At 36.8% G+C, this 19,397-nt stretch overlaps 1 protein-coding gene across 3 annotated transcripts in view; it reads left to right on the forward strand.

The window, feature by feature from the left end:
• Window positions 1–19,397, forward strand: part of TAOK3 (TAO kinase 3) — a 180,670-nt gene that overhangs the window by 4,846 nt on the left and 156,427 nt on the right. The window contains exon 1 of one of the 3 annotated variants that reach the window (XM_040443750.1): window positions 5,164–5,271. The exons of 1 other annotated variant lie outside the window; for it this stretch is intronic. The gene's annotated coding sequence lies outside the window, so the exon portion shown is untranslated. Of the gene's footprint in view, window positions 1–5,163; window positions 5,272–5,664; window positions 5,887–19,397 lie in introns of those variants that run through there. One more of the 3 variants, XM_040443749.1, reaches the window with a different exon arrangement.

The following is a 19,397-nucleotide window of genomic DNA, read 5'->3' on the forward strand; positions in this document are numbered from 1 at the left end:
AAAACCTGTTCCCATTAAACAAAGAGGTGTGGCCCATGTAGCATTAGGTACTAATACCAAGAATTGACATGCTGGAGTCTAGTCTTTGGGACCCTTTCCACTTCACCTGTAGCCTCAGTGAAATAATGGATAGCAAATTCAACCACACGATGTACATTTTGTTACATTTAATATTATAGTGAATTATCAAAGTGCCCACTGGAAGATTTCAGTTTTATTTCCATCCACCATTTCTGATGGACAATGGGATAAACCTTTATTTCCAGATCAAAGTAAGAGTCTGGGCATTATGCATTTATTTTCATATGTTTTAGCTTCTAATGACACTGGCTTATGTCCACAACAATCAAGGCTCAGGACAATTCAAATAGATTTTGTTTACCCATTACAATAGATGTCACTAACCAAGGCAGAATGCTTTCTTAAATTTTTTTTTTTTAACGGTTATTTATTTTTGAGACAGAGAGAGACAGAGCATGAACGGGGGAAGGGCAGAGAGAGAGGGAGACAAGAATCTGAAACAGGCTCCAGGCTCTGAGCTGTCAGCACAGAGCCCGACGCGGGGCTCGAACTCACGGACCGTGAGATCATGACCTGAGCCGAAGTCAGACGCTTAACCGAGCAAGCCACCCAGGCGCCCCCAGAATGCTTTCTTAAATAAACTAATAATCTAAGTAGTTTGGCAGTAGACACACAAAATAGAATCGTAGTTCATGGCCAATTTTCCATTCTGTTGTGAACATTCACCTTTACTTTTTGAAGGGTATGTGTGTAAATACTCAAATATTTGCAAAAACCACATATAGTTTTCATTTATTTTATTTTTTAAATATAATTTATTGTCAAATTCGGTTATATCCAACACCCAGTGCTCATCCCAACAAGTGCCCTCCTCAATGCCCATCATCCACTTTCCCTCCCCCACCACCATCCACCTTCAGTTTGTTCTCTGTATTTAAGAGTCTCTTGTGTAAAACCACACGTAGTTTTTAAATGATCTAGGTCAAGAATTAATAGCACAGATACAAAATTACAATATTATGCTTCCTGTACCCTTATGTTTCTATTGTCTCTTGTGTAAAAGTTCTCTTCTGTCATTGCATACCAGTTCCTTGTTGACACCTGCTTGTCTTTTAGCAGCCAGTGAGCACTTCAAGGCAGTGAACTGCTAGGTCTTGCTCATCCTTGCATTTCCCCATTCCAACTTTAGTACCAGGCACAAAGTATGAAGGATGCTCTATAAATGTGAATTGAATGAGTGAATGGATTAATGATGAGCAAATTAGCAGATTACGTTTACGTTCACACTTTGTTTCTTACACACCGAAAGAGACAGGGATTCAGTTGGAACACGTGAGTGAATGTTAGCATTATCTATCTCTCGTATAAGAAACAGCATGATACATTGGAAGGAGAAAGGGCCTCACGCTCAGGGAGACCTAGGCATCTACTTTGGCTTTGTCACTATGCCAGCTGGTTTACCCTGGGTAAATTACTTAAGTCTTAAAGCTCTCCATTCTCTCATCGGCCAAATAAGAATACATACTTCACAGTCTTCTTAAAAGGAATAAATGAAGCAGTTTACGTAAAGTGCCAAGCACACTGACAAGCACATGAAAGTGTTTAATAAATGGTAGCTGCCTGTTCATTTAATCACTCGAAACAATTTTTTTGTTGTTTTTGCTCTACTCCCAGCATCTAATCAGTTGCTAAATCTGATGGCTCCTGACTCCAAAAAGAATAATTAATAGATTCTCATATAGGGAAATTGAGACAGGGTAAATGACTTCCCATGGTCAGACAGACAGTGCAGACTTGACCCCCGTGACCTAGATCTGATTTTTCAACTCACTACACTTTCCACTTCATACCTCTCAGTGTTCCAAGAAGGAACTAACGAGGTCCTTCATAAGGTGCTAGGGAAGGACTGCTGTGACAGTCTTCCAGTCTCCTTTTCATCCTTCTGATACACACTGTGGCTCTCTCACTCTCCCTAAAGCACAGCTCTGATTTTGTCATTCACATGTTCAAAACCTTTAGTAATTCCCCATGGCCAGATTTATCAAACTGTCTTTCAGTTTCTATTGCTCCATAATCCATGTGTGTGTGTGTGTGTGTGTGTGTGTGTGTGTGTGTGTGTGTGCGTGCTCGCGTGCACGCACCAGAGCACGTGTATCCTATGCCCCCACCAGACCAGCCTACTTACTAACTGAGCACTTACTCACTTGACATCTTCAGGTCTTTTGTTGCTGACATTTCTCTTCCCTAGAATGCCTTCTGCTTTTGCTTTTTCAGACCTACCTCTCAGGTCACCTTCCGTGAGGGCTTTTCTGATCATCCTCCTTGCTACCCTTCCCTTTAAATTCCTTAAGTACTTTGTGTATTTTCTTATTACGTTAATATTCTCTCTGATTTTATATGATAGGGTTCATACTTATCTTTTCTAGGTGTCCACCTTTTTAATCTTAAAAGGACAGTGTCTTACACATCTAACCAAGTATCTTGCAACTAGTATCTGCTCAATAAATATTTGTTGAATTGTATTAAATTTAAATATTTAGTTTAGGTTCAAAAGTAATATTTAAATATAATTATTGCTGCCGGTGAAGAGAACAGAAATAATTCCTTTTTTAAATGTTTGTCTTGAGAGAGAAAGACAGAGAGCAAGAAGGGGTAGAGAGAAAGGGAGACAGAGATCCCAAGCAGGCTCCACACTGTCAGCACAGAGCCTGACAGAGGGCTCGAACTCACAAACTTTGAGATCATGACATGAGCCAAAATCAAGAGTTGGACACTTAACTGACTGAGCCACCCAGGCGCCCCAGAAATAATTCTTAAGTGAAGAATTCACTTCTGACCCTGGCACTTGGTAAAGTCAATGCCAGTGCTAGCAAGTATTTGGAAACTTGTATGTTCATATGCAGCTTGATAATATTCCCTAAAGTGACCTTTGACTCTGGGTATTTAGGATTTGTTACTTTTGTTTCCTGATGATGTTTTCATCTATAAGGAATGAGTTCTAACTCCCTGTCTTTGGAAGTTTGTTTTCCTTTCTCTGGGTATTAGCAACAAATAAAATAAGATTCCCTTTCATTTGCAACAGAAGGCGGTTGGGGGTTGTTCAACTTGAGTCGGAGGTAGAGTCTGGGAGAGATCTAATACTCTGCTCTTCCAGAGCAAAGTTCCTTTGTGATATAATTTGCAACTGTGAGCAAATACTTATTGTTATGTCTACCTTCCATATTGTATTCTTCTCCACAGTGCTTACTACCTTCTGACATACCAAGTATTTTGTTTATCTTATCTTTCTACCCTACAATGTAGACTATGAAAGCAGAGATTTTGATTTTGTTCATTGCCATATCCCTGCCTGTAGAAGAGTGCCTACCATGTAGTAGGTGCTCAATAGATATTTGTTCAATGACTAAGTAGATCAGTTTGTCTTTGGGAATTCCTCCAATTTGTTGGCTAAAATTTAGAAAGTTTTGTTATTTTAAATATAGGAATGGGGCGCCTGGGTGGCGCAGTCGGTTAAGCGTCCGACTTCAGCCAGGTCACGATCTCGCGGTCCGTGAGTTTGAGCCCCGCGTCGGGCTCTGGGCTGATGGCTCAGAGCCTGGAGCCTGTTTCCGATTCTGTGTCTCCCTCTCTCTCTGCCCCTCCCCCGTTCATGCTCTCTCTCTGTCCCAAAAATAAATAAACGTTGAAAAAAAATTTTTTTAAATATAGGAAGTAAAATCCTGAGGAAGTGTAAGGCATAGCTTGGAAGAGTAGAGTTTACCTGTATGTTTTACTGTCTCTGGGTTTTACATTTGTCTTTGAGCAGACATGATTTTAATATATTTGTGTGTTATTGAACGCAAACAAAAGCCATTCCTACCACCACACCATATGATTGTGTCTCAGTCTGGCTAAAATCTAAGAAAACTGTTTATCATAACAAAATCTAATGGAAGCTTGCTGGCATACCTCTTAAGCGTCAGAGGGTAATAAGACCAAAATTATAATAAAATTCATTACAGGGGCATTAGCTCATTAAAAGCACTTCACTTTGTTTGTTTGTCTTAGGTGCTAATTTTAACCTTGAAAATTGGTCAGATCGAGCTTCTGATATTGATTTGGGGTTATCAGTTTTCTGCATGTACAAGTAATTCGATTTGAAATGTGTTTTAAGCCTGAATTAAAAGTACTTAGTCACTGGTGACTCATGGTGAGAAGTTTTTCCTTTTCCCTGCTGGAACATATGCCATTGCCTCCAACCTGGCTTTTTTGAAACCTTGAAAATATAAAGAATCCTACTTTTATGTACTAGGTTCTGGAAAAGTTCCTCTAGGTTTAAGGTGGTGGCCTTAGTGACAATATTTTTTAATAACGAGCACTACCATTGACTTTCCAAATATCTGTACAATTTTTTTACTTTATGGGAATTTTCTCATCATATATGAAATTGTCAAAAGTCTACTAGATAGTGTGTGAATGACCACAAGGACTTTGTTTTGTTCATTATTTTTTTTAATAATTATTTTCGTGTTTGTTTATTTTTGAGAGAGAGAGCACAAGTAGAGGAAGGGCAGCAAGAGAGGGAGATATAGAATCTGAAGCAGGCTCCAGGTGCTGAGCTGTCAGCACAGACCCTGACGCATGGCTTGAATCCACGAACCGTGAGATCATGACCTGAGCCGAAGCTGGACGCTTAACTGACTGAGCCACCCTGGCACCCCTGTTTTGTTCATTATTGTGTTCCTGGTGCCTAGAACAGTGCTTTGTACAGAGAAAGCAATTTACATATTCGTTGAGTGAAGTTACATATATTCTTAATGATAGCACATCTTAGAAAAATAATGAAAGTCTGTTGATGTAAATTTTCTCCAGCCCTGTTGAATTAGCTAATCGTCCATTTACAATCAACCAGGTTTGGGAGGCTCTTGAATTAGCCCAAGGTAGTTCTGCCCTAACAGCTCTTAGCATTGATTGTGCCAACCTGAAATCTCCCTTAGTGGTTCACTTGCAAAAGGAAGAGTAAATCGGCAACACCCATAGGCACTTGCACCTGTGGGAACCAATGGGCGTCCTAACAGGAAATGCTTTCAGCTTGCAATACCCATAGTAATGTGCAGCACCCAGGTCATGCTGTTTTTATCTGCAGTTCCTTATTAGGACTGTACAACGCTTCTTGAAGTTTTTAAATTTATGTTTAAAAGAGAATGATCTTTAAATTTGAGGAATAAAATGTGAATGGTTATTTTCCTCTTCCTCATTATCAAGGAATTGGTGAGTTGTCCTTCTTTGAGTTCTTTACCTTCTAATCTTGTGTCCCCTGAAATGTTCCTCTAGCACATGGGGAGAGGGGGAATGGAGAGTACATAAGTGTAATTAAAACTTACACTAGTATTATTATCAATAATAATGGGCAGTTCTAATATTTACAGGATACCATAATGGTAGGTATTGATAGAATTTCATAGATTTTTACCTAAGATTTGTTTAGCTCGAGCGAGTTTTCCTCTTTTGTAGGGACTGGGGAAAAAAATGTCAGGAAAAGTTTTTAGAAACTTCTTCCCAAAATGTCAAAACATAAAGCTGTATACATTAATGTAATGCTGTTAACGTTAGCTATCTGACCAGGAAGTACTTTCTTTAAGCCTCATGTATAAAACTGTGTCTATAATAACTTCCTTTCTCGGAATGAAGGTGCTGATAGCGTGGTGGTGTTCTTACAACTTAAGCTGAGCTCAGTTTTATTTTTCCTAATGAAAAAGTGGCAGCTTTTTAAAGAGAGCCATCTCTGGGGCAATCTTAACTTACTGTTGGAGCTAAATAAAGAATTTTTAAAGTATTTAATATGTCGGATTGGAGATGCAGGACGTGCATTTGAGAAGATCTACTGTGAGTAAGCTTCGTGTTTTGTTTTACATTTAGCGTCTTATTATAAATATGGTTTGTGTCTAAACTTTGTTAATAAACTATTTCTTGAATTTCGTGTGAATATTTATGGCCTTAGCTCAACGTCCAGCTGAGAGTAATCAACCTCAAATATCACTGGATTCCTGTGCTCTATTTATTTTAATTTGTAGTTTGATATTCTACAAATAAATAGTGGGAATTTTTTTCAGAAATTTTTTTTTTCTTCTAGATAAGTGAGGTAAATGCTGAGCTGCAAACAAAATATCAAAATCTTGTCAGAAGAGTCTTTTAAACAAAAATTTTAAATACAATGAAGGCTATTTTTGTTAAATGGGTGTAGTTTGTGCTTGTGATTGATATTCCTGTAAAACAGTGTTTCAAAATGAAGCTACTCAAAATGGCACCCTATTCATCCTAGATATCTTAAAAAAGATCAAGGCCATGTCCTAATTTTCTTCTTTCCCAGCAAGGGAAAATAGGATAGAAAGCAGAGCAATTTCTTGAATGTTATACCAAATTTACAGACAGAAGAGTCAGAAGATTTGATCACATTTGCCTTGTTTTATAATTTTTCTGTTTTGTTTTAGTACATAAGGTTATTTACTTATTAAAGTATAAAAATATCTTATCCATGAGGTAATAATTTATGGGACTACTCTCGTCCATAAAATGAAATTAGATGAAGTAGGAAAGTAAATAATTTTTTTTAACAGCTCGTGGTTTTTATGTTGAAAAGTTAATGCAAAATATTTTATAAGGCAGGAAAGCTACTTTAATAATTTCTTTACCAATTTCACTGGGCTCTTAGAACAAGGTTTAAATGAAATGTATATAATCCTGACTTCCAAACTCTTAATACTGTATGTGTTAGATGTGTAAATTAAAGTCTAACAATTGTACATACGGATGCATTTTCATTCGAGAAGCATTGCCGTGGATGTGACCAATTTGAGGCCTCTAGCCTTCTGATATATAAATAAGGAAATTAAAACTTTCAAATAATCTTTGAAATGTGATGGTATAGAGCATGTGGGTTTTTTTTTTTTAATTTATGAACGTTAAACACTTTACAGTTTATGTTTCAGCTTTTATAGATAGGGAGGCCTTTTATAGATTGTTATATCAGCGCTCCACAAATATCCCAGTCATCGCTTGCATAGGGGTGGGGCAGAGGAAGTAGGTGGGGCTTCACGGTAGTGACAGATTATTGCAGATTATATGGCTGCCTGCCAAAGCGCCACTGGTTGGAAGAGTGGAAGTTACTAACTGCATCTATTAATTTGTACATATTTTATTTGTAACCATTTAAAACTGCTGGTTTCATACACAGGTGACAAATGTTAAACTTTGAATCACTTGACATCTGCTTAATGTTCGGTTCTTTACTTTACCTTGGTCGTATTCCTTGCACAGTCTGCCAAGATCACACTGACCATTTTGCGGAAGACCGTGTGTTAGCAGAAAAAAAGGGGAGGGGCGCACAGAACTTTAAACGACAACTGCTTTACTCTCTAGTTAAAGTGTTGCAGGGTTAAAATGTAAGGTGTCCCATCATGCTTAGGCAATTTATATAAAATCCTAATAAAAACAATCATGCCTTGTGAATGAGTTTGTAGTTTTCGATTGTATTGGTTCGGTTTGAAATTGAGATTCCTACTGTTGCAACATAAAAGGAAGCTTTGTAGAGGAAATATGACATCTTTGCCCAGATGCATAAAGAGGGAATTAACAGTGGGGAGTTATTATTAGAGGGGTCTTCTTATGAATATATTTTATATACTGAGAAGTATCTCTCAAAGTTTAGTTTCTATTTCAGGGTCACTGGCAAAAGTTAAATAGGTTGCTCAGTTGGATAGTCGAATAAAAAATTACTTTTAAAAGCATTTTGATGTCACCAACCAGCCTAGTTAGTCTTGATCTGGCTGATCTCAGTGATAGCATTTTTTAAAAATGTAACCAAATTGAGAAGATATTGAGATGCTGTGAATACCATCAAATAGCAATGTAATATAAGTGTCCTTCTAAGAGAGAGGCCAGTTAACTTCATTCCCTAGCAGTGTCCCACTGTCCTTCAGGAATAGAGTGCACTGTTTTCAGTATAAGGAAAGCTTAGAAGTGAGTCAAGGAACCTGTACACTTGTATCACTGACAGTTATTAAATGTTCCTCCCTAACTCTTTTACACAGTGAGTAACATGTCCAGGTTCCTTATATCTGTTACTTTTGGTTTCAGTAACATATGTTTGGGGTTTGCAGTATAATAATTAACAAGAGCATATCAGATGAGCATGTCTGCCACATGCAGCTCACTAACTTTGTGACCTTATACAAATCCCTTAACTCTTGAAGCCTTGGTTTCTTCAACTGTAAAATGGACACAATCATAGTACCTACTTTAGGGATTGTTGTGAGGATCAAGTGAAATTATGTATTAAAGGAACAAGTTTGACTGCACGTTGTAAAAGAAGAGCTCGGCGAATGATAGTAGATATGGTTACTTTTGCCGTTTTGGGACATTTCAGTTCTTTTTCACAGTTCTACCAGAAAATGGTCGTGGGAAGATAAATAAAACAATACATACAATAATGTATAGATAATAGAGTCAGTCTTACCATAGTAGAAGTATTTAGGGAGTACCATGGGAACACATGAATGAAATCTACATATCTTACCTGTTTACACTACTCCTCTTACCACGTTATATACTGCCCATCCTAAGGGGAGAGGGGAAGCAGGGGAAGAGTTGACTGTAGATTTAAGTAATTATTAGTATAAAAAATTAGTGAATGTGCCAAATTTAGCTTTAGTAACGTGGCTGTTACTAAAAAACATGTGGGGGTTTTTTATATGAAATTTATTGTCAAATTGGTTTCCATACAACACCCAGTGCTCATCCCAACAGGTGGAGGGTTTTGTTTGTTTGTTTGTTTGTTTTAACTTTTTTAATGTTTGTTTACTTTTGAGAGAGAAACAGAGCATGGGGTGGGGAGGGGCAGAGAGAGAGACACACACACAGAATCCAAAGCAGGTTCCAGGCTCTGAGCTGTCAGCATAGAGCCCAACGTAGAACTTGAACTCACGAACTGTGAGATCATGACCTGAGCTGAAGTCAGAGGCTTAACCTGCTGAGCCACCCAGGCACCCCTGTTGTTGTTTTTCACTTCTGAGAATTTCCTCCCAATTTGATATAGCTCAGCTTAGGAAAGCAACATGGCAAAGTGTTGATTTCTTAATTTATTTTCTCAACAGAATTTGTTTTCTTCCGACTGGATCACTATCATAAAGTTACAACTGTGTCTCAAGATTTTAGATCAGCTCAAAAAAAGTTAGGTTTGTTAGGAGTGTTGGTTTGGTTTGGCTTTATTTGGGTGGAACCAGACAATAAAGAATATATACACTTGAATATAAAGAAGAATGTTTTTGTTTTCACTGTCTTAGTGTCAGGGGGTTCATATCCTGTAATGGGTCAGTTAACTTTATGTATTGAAAAACAACCAATCGTTACATAAGCAGACTTTCATAGGGCTGTTAACAAAGCAGATGTGAAATCTGGGGGCACCTACGGTAAATTCACCAAAGAAAGCAATGAAACTACTTATAGGGTATTTGAAAGACATTTAAGCTTTGTGAGTATATTTTTAGTGTTGGAAATATCCAAGTCTTAATCTGTCGTGCAACTTCTTTACCTAGTAGGCAGCCGTTACATTAGTCTGTGTCTCATCCTCGCTTCTGGTACCCCCTAATTTTACAGTCTCAAGGCCCAGCACATTGCCACTGGAAGATCTGTGTATCTCTGTGCACCTGTCTTACTCAGACCCTTATGGCCTCATTCCTGGATTACCATAGCTGCCTTCCTTCATTTCCATCTGTTTTTTTCCAGCTCATCCTGATTAACCTTCTTTAAATGCTACTCCTCCCCTTTTCAGAAAGCTTCACTGGTTCCATGTTTTCCACCACATTAAATCTAACCTCTTCTGCTCGACTTTCAACGCCCTTGCTAATCTGTCCCACACTACTTATCCAGCTTCATTTCCTATGTTCTTCGCTCTTTCTGCTCTATTGAGGTCAGTCTGTCTCTGCAACACACCATAGTCCTCAGAGTCTGCGCCTCCCGTACTGTATCTACTTCACCCAAAAGCCCTCCTTCTCTCTGCCTATTCAAATTTTACCTTTTCTTCAAGACCCTGTGTAAAGTTTCACTTCCTGTTTGAAGTAAACTCAATTTTGCTGCAGAATCCCAGATTTTTAAGTTAGCAAGCCAGTGAAAGAAAATGTGCATAGTATCTTAAATCATTCAGTTTTACCTTCACTAATCATGTAAACATTTTGAGTACAAGGACCACATCTTACACTTAAATATTACACGGTTCCTCGAAGAATTCTGAGGCACCTGACCTTGATGTGAAGGAAAAGAAAGTAAATCTGTTTCATCCTGCCTATCTAAAGTAAAGTCAACATTCCTAATATTGAAGAGACATGAATGTTTTTCCAATTTGGGTCAGGTGTCACCTCACGTAAAGAAAAATGTGAGGCAAATGAAGACAGTTTTATAACTGAATATAGATTGACGTGTTTCCTTTATGAGAAACGGTGTGTGTGTGTGTGTGTGTGTGTGTGTGTGTGTGTGTATGATTTTATTTCCTTCATTAATAAATAGCCAGCTGCCCTTGGAGAGGTTTAGTTTTGATATTAACAACTTTCCATCCTGTCACTGTAGATTAAATATGATCAATAAGTTTTATGTAATCAAGAAGTATTCTTACCCAATTCGTTAAGTAACCTAAGTATAAATGCCTACTGTGTATAACGTTAGGCTCTGTAAAGGGATATTGAAGTTACTTATATATGATCCCTAACCTCAAAAACTGTTAAGGAATTCTATTAGGGAAAACAAAATATATACTCAAAGCTTAAACATAACAATACTTGTTACTTCATTTGGATGTCTGTTGTTTTAATTCTCAATGAATCTCCTCTCTTTTGAAATATACATGCCTTCCTTGTATTGATGCCAAAGAGCATATAGGACAAACAAATGAAAAAAAAATTTTAAGCAAACTCCCATTGTTTTTCCAGTTTTATTGAGGTATAATTGACCTGTAACATTCTATTAGTCCAAGGTGTACAGCATAATGATATGAGTTATGTATCTATTGTGAAATGATCACCACAATAAGTAACTGACACCATTCACCTCACATAAACTTTTTTTCCTTTGTGATGAGAACTTTTAAGATTTACTCTTAGCATCTTTCAAATATACAATATTATTAACTATAATCACCAGACTGTACATTACATCCGCAGAACATGTTTGTCTTATAAGTGTTTACCTTTGCACCACCTTCTCTCATTTTTCCCCACCCTCCACCACCTGCCTCTGGCCACCACCAATAAATTCTCTGTGTCTATGAGTTCACTTTTTTTTAGATTCCACATGTAAGTGAGATCATACAGTGTTTTTTTCTCTGGCTTATTTTACTTAGCATAATGCCCTAAAGGTTCATCCATGTTGTCACAGATGGCAGGATTTCCTTCTTTTTTAAGGCTGAATAATAATCCATTGTATACAGATACTGCATTTTCTTTATCCATTCATTCATTGATGAACCCTTGAATTATTTCCATGTCTTGGCTATTGTAAATAATGCTGCAATGAACATGAGAGTGCAGATATCTTTTCAAGGTAGTGATTTCATTTCCTTTGGATATGTATCCAAGAGTGGCATTGCTGGATCATATGGTACTCTATCTTTAATCTTTTGAGGAACCTACGTATTGTTTTCTATAGTGACTGCACCAGTTTACCCTCCCACTATTTTTTGTACATGCCTTCCTTTGTATTGAGCATAAAGGACACCGAGATGTCAACTTTTAAAATACAGAATGTTTTACATTTGTGAAAGTATGGATACTTGGAAATGTCTAGTCAGTGCTTTGGATTTTGTGCTGATGCTTGGTTTTGTATACTACCTTTTGTCACAGAGATCACGGTTAAATAACTCTGTAAAGTACTATTAGTGTCCACAGGATAAGTGCTATAAGTCCAAGATGCCATCCACATATAACAAGAAAAGCTGCTTAGATAACATACCAATGATAAAAAGTTGAAATTATGGACTATTCAATACAGTTTAGGATTTTTAAAAATAATTTTAAGCATGCACAATAATAATATTTTTCATTTATAAGGGGCTTTAGAATTTATGTAATGATTTCACATTATTTCATGAGTCTCACAGCTTTGTGAGGCATTATTGTTCTCACTTTATAGATGAGACCATTGAGGATGAGAGAAGGTAAGTGATATACTTAAGATCACACAGCTAGTAGGTAAGTGGCAGAGTTGACTTAAACCCAGATGTGCAGACTTAAAAGTGAGACCTCTTTTTCTTTATACCACAGATCCAAATTGAATTATTTGGAGGGGTGTGTGTGTGTGTGAGTGTGTGAAACTCACACATTTTTCCTCTTTCCAGTTAAGATAAAATTCACATAACATAAAATTTGTCATTTTCAAGTGCAAAATTCAAGTTTTTAGTATATTCACAATGTTATGCAACCATCATCACTAATTTCAAAACATTTCCATCACTCTAAAAAGCATCCTATCTCAATTACCCCCATCTCTTGGCAACCACTAATTTTCTGTCTTTATGGATTTGCCTACTCTGAACACTTAATATAAATGGGATCATAACATGTGAATTGTTGGATCTGACTTCTCCATTCAGCATAATGTTTTCAAGGGTCATCTGTGCTATAGCATGTGTCAATGCTTCATTCTCTTTTATGGGTGAATAATATTCCATCAGATGGATAGACCAGTTTATCCATTCATCAGTTGATGGACATTTGAGTTGTTTCCACTTTGGGGCTATTATGAACATTCTTATGCAAGTTTTTGTGTGAATATATGTTTTTAGTTCTTTTGTATATATACCTAGGAGTAGAATTTCTCATAATTATTTTTGTAAAATAATTCATATGGAAGTACTTGGAAATTATTTCTTTTGAGTAATTTATTCACAACCATCTCACACACACACACACACACACACACACACACACACACACAGTTGTGCTTATTTGGCTAATTTGTTTCCCACATCTGTTCTGCAGAAGTAAGGCAGAGGCAAGATTTAGTTCAGATCCTGGATAAGAAGTCTCTAATTCTAAGTGAATGTAATCTGAGTCCAACACTGCCTGCTATATTCAAGATACTGTGGAGTACAGATAAGTCAATAATATTTCTACTGCTAGTCATATTCAATTAATGGAATCAAGAAATGTTCATGTTCTTTAAAAGTAAGGCAACATGGCATCAATGCCACAAGAAGTTAATTACCTATACGAGAGGAAGGAAGAGATCGCTTCTGCACTAGGGAGATGGGGTAACTTGGAGATAGAATTTGAGCTGAGTCTTGAACACTAGGTAGCTTTTCAGCAGGTGTGGTGAGACACGGTGTATTTTTTTTGCCTGGCTCAGGCATTGTGAATAAATATAGGATATGTAGGGACAGTGGAAAATCAAAGGCCCTTGAATCATGTACAAAAAGGTTTGAACTTTGAACAGTAGATAGTGGGGAGCCATTTAAGGTGCTTGAATAGAAGAGACTGATGCAATCAGAGCTTCTGAAAGATGACTCCATCAGAAGTTGGTAAAGCAACTTAAAGAAAGAGATTAGGAATGAGAACCTGGACTGGTAATGAGGTTCTGGAACTAGGACAGCCCCAATGCAAAGAAGAAAAGCAGCGTGTGAGATTTATTGAGGACATTGGCATTTTAGGAGAGATAGCTGAAAGCATAAGAGTAAATCCGATCAATAAGAGGAAGTGCAGAGAGAAGAGAAGGGGTCTACTACAGACCCTTGTGTTAAGAGGTAAGCGAAAGAAGATGAGCCAGGAGAGGTGAGTTGGAAAAGAGCTTCTGGAGGAAGGTGCCACACAAGCCAAGAAACAAGACGTTCCATAAAGGTTGTGATATGGAAGGATAACGACCTGAGAAGGATTCTGTTGGATTTGGAGATTAGGAGTTGAGAGCTAATGGACCCTCGGGAAAATTTCCTGTCCTCTCAGTAAATGATACCTTGAGCATATCGTAGGCCAAAAGGAGTCAGTGAAGTGGAAGATTTAAGAAAAGTAAGAAGAGTGGATTAATGAAATGAGAAGGTAGTAGGATACAGAATTAAAAGGCCATTTTTTGGTGTTGTTGGGGGAGAGGTGGTTAACCTGTAAAAGAAGACTAAAGAATGAAGTCAACCGAGTATATAGAGAAATTTTAAGACGGAATGGAGAAAAATGGAGGAAGCTTACATTGAATGGCCTCAACATAGAATTCATAGTATTATTGCTAATTAGTAGCAATATAGACAGAATTAGAAAATACCTTGAATTACCTCAGGCATATATAGAAAGATGATATTCTGTCTTTCCATCCTATATAAATATTTCACTCTCTTAGCTGTGTGCTGTACATCTTTGCCATTGCTTTTAAATGCCTTTTCCTCTCCAAAGCATAGCAGTGTGATGTAATACATAGACTATCAGTTATGCCTTGCTGAGTCCATTTTTCTGCTAATTATTCAAGGTGTGTCTTTTGAGTGCTAATAATATTGGCAACTCAAGTACAGTATTTTGCTTAAAAATTAGTTCATAGATCTGTTTGAAGTTTTTAATATAAATATTTTTTTCTCTAAAAGATGCCCCGAACTGATGATTATTGTGTTTTCTATAGAATAGAAATTTGTTAGCAATTCATTATGGGGTAACAGGCACTGTGGAAACATTGTAATCTGCACGGTATTTGGTTAAAAGTAACAATGATGACTATATGTCACTTTGAAATTATAAATTACCCTGTTGTAAGATGTTATGAAATCACTTCCTTGTGAGTCCTGAAGTTTGGAGTTCCCAGCAAGAACACTTGTTGGTAAATGAGTAGAAATGGAAGCAGATGTCTCCCTTGTTCCCTTTAATGTTTTCTCCTATTCTCTACAAAAGGTGGGAAACCCTTGACCCAAGAGAGCTCGTCAGTAATTTTTAACAACTCTATAAGCAATATGTGCCTTTCATTTTAATAAATAGAAAATGTAGATGAGTAATTAGAAGAAAGTAAAAGTTATCTTCTATACCTAAATGTATTTTGACATATAACCTCCCAGACTTTTTTATAATTTTTTTTTTTTTTAATAGCGATTGGGGGTTGCCTGGGTGGCTCAGTCAGTTAAGCATTCCAACTCTTGATTTTGGCTCAGGTCATGATCTCATGGTTTGTGAGGTTGAACACCTCCCCACCTCTCCATCAGTCAAGCTCCGTGCTGACAGCACAGAGCCTGCTTGGGATTCTCTCTCTCTCTCTCTCTCTCTCTCTCTCTCTCTCTCTCTCTTTTTCTCTCTCTTTCTCTCTCTTTCTGCCCTTCCCTGGCTCATGCTCTCTCTCTCAAAATAAATAAACATTTAAAAAATAAAAATAGTGATTATGAAGGTTATATGGCATTATTGTTTTTATAAGCTTTTTTTTTTTTATTTTAACAGCAGTATGTCATAATAATGTATAAACACATTCGAATTTCTGTGCCTAAATGTACTGCCTCCACATCATTTCAAGCCAGCAGTGCTTTATGGATATTCAAGGTGGATTTTGGGGGGGTTAGTTTTTATTCTCACAAATTGTTCTAAATGGCTCCTTAGTTATTCTATCCCCAGTACAACTCTAGTTTTTCCAGTCAGAAGATTCTACAGCAGATGGACCATCACAACATGGTTTCCAAGATCATGTTTTGTTTCGTTTTCAAAACGGGTGGGGGAATAGCATATTCTACTTTATGTCCCAACAAAGGCTCCCATTGCTAAAGAATATGTCCTCTTTCCCCACCCACTAGAAGCACAAGCTAATAATGTCGACAATTCTGTCAACCAACAAGGCTGCATACTTATCTCCCTAAACACATGGCTTTTTCCTTGGCCCTCATCTGCTCCAGAGGAACTCCAGCTCTCTTTCCCTTAGACTATCACCAGCCTTCCTTCCTCTTATATTTCTGCCTATTCAGGATTTTTTTGCTGTTTTTCAATTTTTTCATTCAAACCTCTTGGTTCTAAGCTAGGATCATCATTAAAAGGAGAAAGACTTTGGATTTGTCCAAAGTAGTCAATTACTACAGTCTTTTAATTAATGAATATTTTGTTCCCATTATTATAAAGGCTATATTTCAGCCACCTTAATTTATTCTATTTTGTATTAAAAAAAAAAACTGTACCCATGGGGCGCCTGGGTGGCTCAGTTGGTTGAGCGTCCGACCTCAGCTCAGGTCATGGTCTCATGGTCTGTGAGCTCGAGCCCCGCAGCGGGCTCTGTGCTGACAGCTCAGAGCCTGGAGCCTGCTTCGGATTCTGTGTCTTCCTCTCTCTCTGACCCTCCCCCATTCATGCTTTGTCTCTCTCTGTCTCAAAAATAAATAATCATTTAAAAAAATTTAAAAAAAACTGTATCCTGATCTGACCCTAAAAAATAGATATTTTTATTCTCACCATACTGAAAGTTCTACTTCAAATTTATTTCACTACAGTAAATATGAATGCAAGTGTAGAAGGTTTTTAGTAGGTTTAGTAGGTTTTGGTTTTCAACATTTTATGTAATGGCTAGGTGATTGAGTAGACCAAGCTTATAAAATTTGCCAAGTGATCCTTAACTGGCTAGCATTTTAGAAAAAACAAATTAAAATTGTTAATTGTCCTTGACAAGGTGAAGGGGTGCCTGGGTATTAATGAGAAGTTAACAAGAGGACTTAGAAGTTAACCAAGTGATTCAATGAAGGACTAAAAAAAAAAAAATGAAACTATAACAGGGGCCTCCAGACTTTCAGAAAGCATGATAGAAAGAGAAATAGCCTTACTAGATATAGTATTGTTAAGTGTGGGAAAGTAAACTACTGTTACCATTTAAAAGGCTATAATACTGTTAGTAGTATTAATAAAGCATGATTTCTTTTGCAGTTAAGAAAAAAAATTTTATTGGTTATTTTCACTAGTTTCTGATATGTATTGAGAGAGAGAGAGAGAGAGAGAGATGCATGCAAGTGATAAAAAAATAGGACTGTGAGATCAAAAAGTTCTAATTGCCACATATCTTTCATATTATTGAACATACCGTAAAGTGATAGTACTGATACCACATTTCTCAGACGGAAGTTCCATCATTGTCAAAGTATGAATAGGTATTGTTGATGTGAACACTGCTTCTCCCTTGTGACCCAGGTAAGATGGATGGTTGTGTTAGAATGTGGTGTTCCGTCTGTTCTATATATTAACAGAGATTTTCACCTGCTGTTTGTATAGTAACTGAACAAATCAGCTCTATAATTGCCTTACCTGAATCTAGTGGATTACATATACTATGACACTTGCTTTTACTTTGTTTTGAAAGAATCAAGAACTTTGGCAAATTTTGGCAAATGAGAAGGAAAAAATTGGAATGTACACAGGATAAAGGGCCATTAGTACATTAGGGACTCCGGGGGGGGGAAATAAGTGAAGTCAATATAAATATTAAAAATAGGGGCACCTGGGTGGCTCCGTCGGTTAGGTGTCTGACTTCAGGTCATGATCTCACAGCTCGAGTGAGTTCCAGACCCGTGTCGAGCTCTGTGCTCACAGCTCAGAGCCTGGAGCCTGCTTTGGATTCTGTGTCCCTCTCTCATTCTGCCCCATCCCTCACTCATGCTCTGTCTGTCTGTCTGTCTCTCAAGAATAAATAAACATTAAAGAAAAAATAAAAATAAACAGGATCAGAAGTCAGGCCATTGTCAATGTTCTAAATTTGTAAGTGTATACAGGGTTTCTTATGTTGTAGAACTTGGAACAAATAAGTTCTAGGGAATTTTTACAAGACTCTCTGAGTTTAGAAGACAACACTAAATCTCCAAAATTGCCATCTCTAAATTACTGTCGTTAAGTACTTTCTTTAAATTAAATGTATTGCGAGTTTAATTTGGTATCATTCTGACATTTTATTCTGTGGTTTACTAACGCACCTAATGCAGTTCCCTGTACATATCAAACAATAAGTATTTAAAATTATTTCTGGGTATTCTAAGTCCTAGGTTTAGTGTAAAATGTCACATATATGGAGTACACTGAGAATCCTGAATTTCTATAACAAATTTTTGTTTTTGATGAATTTTACTCCACCCAGAAGTGCTATCTAGATTTTACCAATGCATGTGGAAGGGACAAGCATGTGTGTGTGTGTGTGTGTGTGTGTGTGTGTGTGTGTGTCTTTACTTTTTAAACCTGAGAAATATGAATAGAACTTGATATCCAAATTTTTGAAGACCTAATAATTTCTAATTGGGTTTTACAATGTCTCACAACAGAGTACCATCTGATATATGTATTACATATTTTGTTTACTGATAGCACACAAGTTTATAATTCTTTGTTATGTTATCTGAGGGAAGAGTCTGGCATTTACTATGTTCATTTCTGCAGGCTTCTCAGGATGAGAACCTTTATTCTAACCTTTATTCTTTCAAAATTTGAACTAAATGTACTTCCTTCTTGTATAAAAAGATCTTTTCAACACCCTGGAGAAAATATTAACTTTACCAAGCTTTCTAAGAGAATAAAATTCAAAGTTATTTTATGTTGTACTAATGAAACTTTTATTTACCATTTTTACAGAGTAGTGTCTTTTAACGAATTAGAATATAGTCTGTAACTATCAGCAGTTTGATGCCTCAAGCTAGCTTCTCACTGGCAACACCAATATTATAATAATATCAAAGCCGCCGACTCTCTGAGATGAGGAAGCCACACGGTCCCTCCCAACTCTGAAATCCTGTGATTTCAAGCTAATTTCAAATGAAGGAGGAAGTCTTTAGCTAAAGTAAAACAGTGAAAATGTTAAAACAAGCAAATGAGGGATTACAAAAGAGTTTTGTTAGCACGGTTTAGTGGACTTCCTTGATAAAAATCTTATAACCATTATTATAGGCAGTTTTGTAGTTAAAACTACGAGCAAAGAAGGAAATGTTTTGAAAACAGGCAAAACTGAACTCAACCCTTCCCCTTACTTTTTTTTTTCTCCCCTAAGTTTGCTTAGTTTGACCATGTGCCCATACATTTGTAGCACTCATATCAGTGCAGATCAACATTGTCCTGCTAGAGTGACAGTCTGGTTACTCACTCCTTTTATATTAGATTTAATTATTTAAATTTGTTAAAACTTATAAGTTTAATTTTTAAGATGTATTATTGCTATTAAAATAAAATTTGGACAAATAACTATTTGTACCTGACTTTGACTTGGATAAAGGACAGTAGAATAAAAAAGAAATAGGCAATCTGGGAAATTTAAATTTTTGACCTTATATTTGATGACATTAAAGTTTTATTGTTAAACTTTAGGTACACTGGTGGCATAGTTATTATGTTTTCAAAAGTTTTTTTTTATATGTACAGTCTGAAATGTTTATGGATGAAATGGCATTTATT

Source organism: Herpailurus yagouaroundi, unplaced genomic scaffold (assembly GCF_014898765.1).
Source record: "Herpailurus yagouaroundi ecotype Mexico unplaced genomic scaffold, PumYag 191, whole genome shotgun sequence".
NCBI lineage: Eukaryota > Metazoa > Chordata > Mammalia > Carnivora > Felidae > Herpailurus > Herpailurus yagouaroundi.